This window comes from Sciurus carolinensis, chromosome 5, assembly GCF_902686445.1.
Source record: "Sciurus carolinensis chromosome 5, mSciCar1.2, whole genome shotgun sequence".
NCBI classification, from domain to species: Eukaryota; Metazoa; Chordata; class Mammalia; order Rodentia; family Sciuridae; genus Sciurus; species Sciurus carolinensis.
This window is the reverse complement of record NC_062217.1, coordinates 75512671-75518670: the sequence shown is the minus strand read 5'-3', so window position 1 is coordinate 75518670 and position 6000 is coordinate 75512671.

Below are 6000 nucleotides of genomic sequence, written 5' to 3'. Positions count from 1 at the left end.
ACTGTCTCACACAATGCCCCAAATAATGGCTATTGGGAGAACAGCCCTGACCACGGGGTTGTAGGGGTTCTTATACCAAAAATCACATCAATCATAAGTGTCTGTTGCTATGATTCGAAATTACAAACTAACATCATGAGATCATCAACAGAGGGGGAAGTGGGTCAAAATGACCCTTACCTAGGTATAAACTAAAGAACGGTTACTAACATCCACACGATTACCGTTTACATGGTACATTAGTTAAGAGCAATAGAGATCAAAAGGGAGCAATTTTCACTACATAGGATTTCCCTTGTATATTATTAAACATGTCACACCAAGTAACTGATGATGGGTACAGAGGCAGGTGTCCCCATGGGGGAAGCTTATTTCTTACATAACATGGAGTCTCAGAGCAAAATGGAGTCTGTTTAGTCATTTTCCTTAGAGTCTGGCCTATAACATTCTCATGGAGTCAGATCTGTCAGCCCATCACATTCCCCACTGGTTTTTTGCACATAATCAAATCATTGATTCATTAGTAGTGTATAGGTGATTGTAGTGAGTGTGCAATGCCATTGGCTTAACAGACTGGATTCTATCTCTAACATATTTAGTTGAACAGTTTATCATGCATGACCTGATTAAAAGTCCCAACATAACTAGGATGAGAGGTCTCACCATTGTGGTTATTAGAATAGTTAACCAGAGGGACCAAGAGAACAGATTTTGGTATCAATTTTTCTTAGGTTTTTAGCTTTTTTTTTTTCACTTTTTTGAGCCTTTTTTTTTTTTTTTTTAACTCAAAGATAAACTATCATGCATGAAACCTGAGAAGTTAGTATAGAAACAATAGGTCTCCCTTAAGGCCATACATAACTTTGTATTTTAAAAACAACAAATTTAACCCTCTTTTGTTTGGTAAAATTATCTCATCAGGTGAATCAAGGGAATTTTCTAAGCGACTTACAGAGTTTTTTAACTCACTTAAGTAGACAAATCTATTTGTCTACTCAAAGTTTTGAAATTCTGGTTTCCAGTATTCAGGGCAGTGAATATATAACTGTGGAGCCCGCTATACCTATTCCCACTAGGAGGGGAACTAAGACAGGGGCCACTTGTTGAGATATTAGTCCCATATGTTTTCTTCTTCCCTCTTTATCATAATAGTACACCTGGGGAATGATGTGAACAGTAACACAGAATTCATCCCATTTGGTAATCTCAAAAAGTTGAAGGGCTAAGCACGGAGTTATTCCTGACATTGTTCAACCAAGAGAAAAAACATGTTTAACATTTTTTTAGTCTTATCTTTAGATGGTGGTTGGGGTCTCTGAGGGCTGTCCATTTATCTGTTGTCTTGACTCAGATGTGATGAGTCCATGTTGTGAGTAAGGTTCCTTCCATTTTAGCCAGTTGTTAGTCCTTTCTGGAACAAATTGATGTAGACATAGTCTTCTGACTGAAATCAGTGTTGGAAATCAGTGGTCTCTTGAGGCTGGTTCTCTCATAAGTTGAACCTGTTAGAGAGACTTAACAACAGTTTAGAACAGGAGCAGGTTCTTGATAAGGGTGGAGGAAGGGCTCTGAAAGCATTAACAATTAATCTCTCAGAGGTCATTTGCCTCCAACTTTCTGGACCCAAACTGGCCCTTATTTTTGTGATTTAACCCAATTTACCTAACTATATTGACTGTCTTTTAAAGTTTTTATTGTTACCCCCTCTAATTTTAGGGACTTTTCACTGCTATAAGGAAAAAGGGTGATGACCGCTCTTCTGCTTCGAGCTGAGAGGGGGTGATGTGGGGTGGGGTAAGCAGTAAGAAGTTCCATTTTAGAAATTGGGTCTTTCTAGTGGTAAAAGTCTTGTTCTATGAAAGAAAGAAAGAAACAAACAAAAAAACCATGAGTACAAAATAAATAGTAACTGGAACATGTCAATGAATATCATGAACATGATAGAAATTAATAATCTCTTACCAGGAGGTGGAAGAGCTGAGAGGTTATTTACATAAAGAGGCCTAACAAAGTCTAACAAGGCTGGAGAGGATAAGGCCGTAATTGTAAATCTTTAACACATCAGAGTTACCAGGAATGCAAACACAATATTGAGTTAAGTTACTTAGTGTCATCTGATTTTTGTAAAATATCTTTTTATTGACATGATCTTTTTGTTTAGTAGAGATCCCTCTATTTTTGTTATTCAGGACTAGAGAATCACACTAGCAAATGTTGATTAAGTCTACCTGTATCAGAGGTTAGAAAGATCTGTAGGCCTTAAACTGACTAAAAACTTATAACTCTGGCAGTTTCTTTTGATAATTACTAGGCCTTTTGTCTAAGAATCTTTCTTGCTGCCTCTAGTTTTACTTATTTTGGGGGGTCTAACACAAGTGTACATTTCAAGTTACATTAAAATAACTATTGTTTAGTTTTTAAAATGTCCAGGAATGACTGTGTTTTAGTTTTAACTGTTTTTGCTAGGTGTTTAAGATCAAGCTGGTCAAATTGACTTTGTTCCTATCTACTGTAAAGAGTCAGCTGACTTGCCACAGGAGTCACTCTTGGGGAACTTGAGGGCAGCTTCTTAGTTCCTTTAGTGCCATTCACCTGGTAGGGTCTCCTTGATGAGGTGACTTCCTTTGGAAGTATTAGAGATGTCTCACTTTTCCAAGTATCCTCCTCTGCGGTAGGTGCACTGATTGGTTTCTCATCTTGTAGTGGTCTCATCAATCTCCCTGATTGGGAGGTTTTATGATCCAGAGTTGCAAAGCTCCTTAGAGAAGTTCTTTTGTTCCCTGGGTTTAGGCTGACTCTGAGGGCAAGAACCAAATATTGATTCTCTTGACTCCTTTATTTTAATTTCAATCTTTAAGTTTTGATTTTAAACATCCAGCAGGTCAGTTTCACCAGTCATACAGTAAGAGTACTGGGTTTTAACTTTAATGTCTATGACTTTATAGTTATTTACCAACTTTTATTAAACCAGGGTCTATATTATCTGTCCTATAGGTGATGGCTTATTATCTCAAATTAATTTAGATTGTTCTTGAAGCAGTACCTCTGTAAAACATTAATCAGTCAACAGTTACAGAGTTTACAAGGAAAATACAAAATGGAATTAACAATAATAAAAACATACTTAGTTGTGTAGAAGTTATCTTAAATTTTGGCTGAACTATATATTATATCTCCTGTTTGAGATGACACTAATTTTACAACAAAAAAAAAATCTTTTGAATATAACTTTAAGTGAACTTAAAGTTCACTTGAAGTTTGACTTATTTTGGAGCCACTGTAACATGTAGTAAGGTGGGAGGCAGAAACTTATCTCAGGCAGGGCTCTTCATAAATATATGAATGTTAGTTAACACAGTATGATATTATACCTAAAGTATGAATCAAAGAAAGCTGGGGAGCTTTTAGCTTTCTTTTTGTGTTGAAAACTGGCAAAATGTTTTCCTGTTTCATGATATTAACCTTTAAACAGATCAGACTCTCATTATCTTTTAGAAATACACTTACATTTTTATCCTAGTGCAGAAGGTAACATAAGGTTCAGGTCCAGTTATAGAACACTAAATGATACAAATAAATCCCGAATAAAATTTCTTACTTTGATAAGTTTAAAATTACCATTACAACTTTAGGTTGGAGAACACCAGCTTGATAAAATGTTCTTTTAAACCTTTTAAAGACTTGTATACCTGGAAGATATGAACACATTTAATATATAAATAAGAGTGATAGAATCATAATTACATTGATTTTTTTTTTATTAACCATGTTTAGCTTTGAAAGAAAATTTAGACTTTGCAATGCAGTACAATACTCTAAAATAACAGTTGCTGTTTAACAAGAATTGTACAAACCCCCAATTTTTAAAACTAGTTATTCTAGAGAATAAAAATTAATAGACACAATGTTAAGAGTAAATTAATATTTTAAGAATTATTGGTCATTTTAGCATATAGACTGAACTTTGGTTTATATCAGTACATTAATATTTGACCTTAGAAAAAACCTTGAATAGTTTTAACTGTTGTGTTACATAACCTTTTAAAATTTATCCTTAATTTACACTTATTTTAATCTCTTAATTACATCTTCTTGCTGTTTATTTAGCTGTATTACAACTTTATTTTGTCACATAAAGATAATTTTACCTAGAAACATTTTTATATCTAAAACCTTTTAATATTTTAATCTGTTGATTCCCTTTTTTAAAATTTATATTCTGAAACAACCCTTATAAATTTCTGAATTTAGATAAATTCCTCCATTATAATCTGTTGAAATACTTTGTTACTTATAGAACTCTATTTAATATAGATGAAACTTTTGGACCCTTTATATAGAATAATACCTGTTAAGATTTTTAGTACCCATGTTTTCAGTGATAACACAAAGTAAATTTAAATCTTCTTTTTATTTACCAATTTATGAAAACACCAAAAATGTTTTAAGTATGTTACCCTGTGGAATTTTAAGGAGTTAAGAGTACTTGATGTTATATTTAACAGTTAGCATTTTAACTCTCTAAACCAATCAGATGTCTCTAATAAACACATCCATGATCAATCCCATATATGTTAAATCTAATTTAGTTATTTTTTTAAAAGACAAGATATCAGAGAATTGTATTGAGCCATATCAGTTGTTTCTTTCCTGTTGAAGAAAAACCTAGAAACAATGGATATTAGACATTTTATAAAATTAACATTTTATTTATTTTTTGACCACCTGGAAACAAAACTGGGTTAGTAACTTGAAAACCATATTTTTGTTTACCCAAATTAAAAACTTTTTAAATCATATAAATCAAAAGCATTTGGATCCATTTTTTAAAATTTTAATCTATGAGCTCATATGTCAATTTTGGTACCAAATATATGTAGACATGACAATACACTGGTGTACATATACATAAAATAAACAGATGGACAAAGGCCTTATAGCTTATTTTTTAAACCCATTAGATTGAGAGTTAACACTTGTAAACTGGCCTTTGAATGAAAGATCATTAAGAAAACTTTATACTGGATAAAATAAGTCTGATAAAAAATTAACCTAAACACACCAGATTAAAATTATGAACTCAAAAAAAAAAATAGAATTTTAAAAGTCTTTTTGGCCTCCATCCTGAGATGAAAAAGAATTAAGAGAATATAGACAAAGGTTATGCCCTATCCCTCCCTGAAGGAGTTTCCCAAAGAGACAGCAAGGGAGCTACTTCCATTGGTCTCCTTGGGAGAACCCCCTCAGGTTGGGGTCTTGTTCTAAACTGTTTTTTCTGGTCTCTTGGATAGCAGTCATCAAAATTTTAGCCTGGCATTTTGGTGGACCAAGTCCAATAGTTGGAAGTTTCTATTGGCAGCAGTTTACATTTTAATGTAAGATTCAGTGAACATGGTTAAAAACCTTTTTAACCATTTTTCTCCAAATTTGACTATAAAACATTTGATCAGATTGTTCATGCTGCCCAAAGACAATTTGGTGGTCCCCTGAGGGGCCATCTGACCTCGAAATTTGATCATTCTCTCTCACAGAATTTAGAGAGAAAAGACATTGCAACTAGTTCCGTAGTCACTGGTTCTCTTCTGGAATTCCTGGAAATTAGTTAACATGCACTGGAAGGGAGTACATGACTGATGTGAGGGAGACTGACCCATACTTACACTTAAAGGCAACAAAAAAACAGAAAAGGACAAACAAACACAGAACAGATAAAACACCAAAGACACAGACAAGTGGCCACTCCAGATTCCAGACCAGAGGGACTGAGCAACGTCTTGCCAGTCCCGGAATCGGGAAGTAATGCTGTGTCCAGCCTTCCTCAGAGTCCCCAGATGTGGATCTTGCCAGAAACAGACTTACTGGTCCCCCAGGGGTCCAGAAACGGGTGACTCTCTCGGAGAATTTAGCTCAGTCCTGGGGCAGGGCTCCACAGACCGTGCAGCCTGGGGCTGAGGAACGTCTCAGAGGCCTCCCCCTAGGAGCAATGTTGTGGCCTCTCCC